The 659-nt window shown below is 48.1% G+C and overlaps 1 pseudogene; it reads left to right on the forward strand.

Annotated features, from left to right (window-relative positions):
• The first annotated feature begins 296 nt into the window (after positions 1–296).
• On the forward strand, positions 297–414 carry LOC126164113 (5S ribosomal RNA; annotated as a pseudogene).
• The last annotated feature ends 245 nt before the right edge of the window (positions 415–659 follow it).

Raw genomic sequence — 659 nt, forward strand, 5'->3', positions numbered from 1 at the left:
TATAGACACACGAACTTAAAGGGTAACGGAGTGGCATTTCATTCAATTTTTTTGAGTCTCTAGAATTCTGTATTTGAAATGGTGCTTAACTATTTTTGCAGCCCAGCTAGAAGTACTTCATTTAATTTTTTTAAATGAATGCTTACTCAAGAATTTGTCTGCTAGACGTCAATAAGGCTACAGCCGCAGCTGTCAAACTGATAAATCTTCTGCTACCGAGTTCTTTCAAATTTGCCGCTGTTTGTACGAAGTACGAACATGAAGAAGCATAATTTTGTATTGGCTATCTTGGTATCGCCAACGGCCTTGCCGCAGTGGTAACACCGGTTCCCGTCAGATCACCGAAGTTAAGCGCTGTCGGGCTGGGCTAGCACTTGGATGGGTGACCATCCGGTCCGCCGAGCGCTGTTGGCAAGTGGGTTGCACTCAGCACTTGTGAGGCAAACTGAGAAGCTACTTGATTGAGAAGCAGCGGCTCCGGTCTCGGCAACTGAGATACGGCCGGGAGAGCGGTGTACTGACCACATGCCTGACCACATCCGCATCCAGTGACCTCTATGGTCTGAGGATGACACGGCGGCCGGTCGGTACCGTTGGGCCTTCATGGCCTGTTCGGGAGGAGCTAGTTTGGTATCACTTGTTTTCATGGATTCTAGATT

Source organism: Schistocerca cancellata, chromosome 2, assembly GCF_023864275.1.
Source record: "Schistocerca cancellata isolate TAMUIC-IGC-003103 chromosome 2, iqSchCanc2.1, whole genome shotgun sequence".
NCBI lineage: Eukaryota > Metazoa > Arthropoda > Insecta > Orthoptera > Acrididae > Schistocerca > Schistocerca cancellata.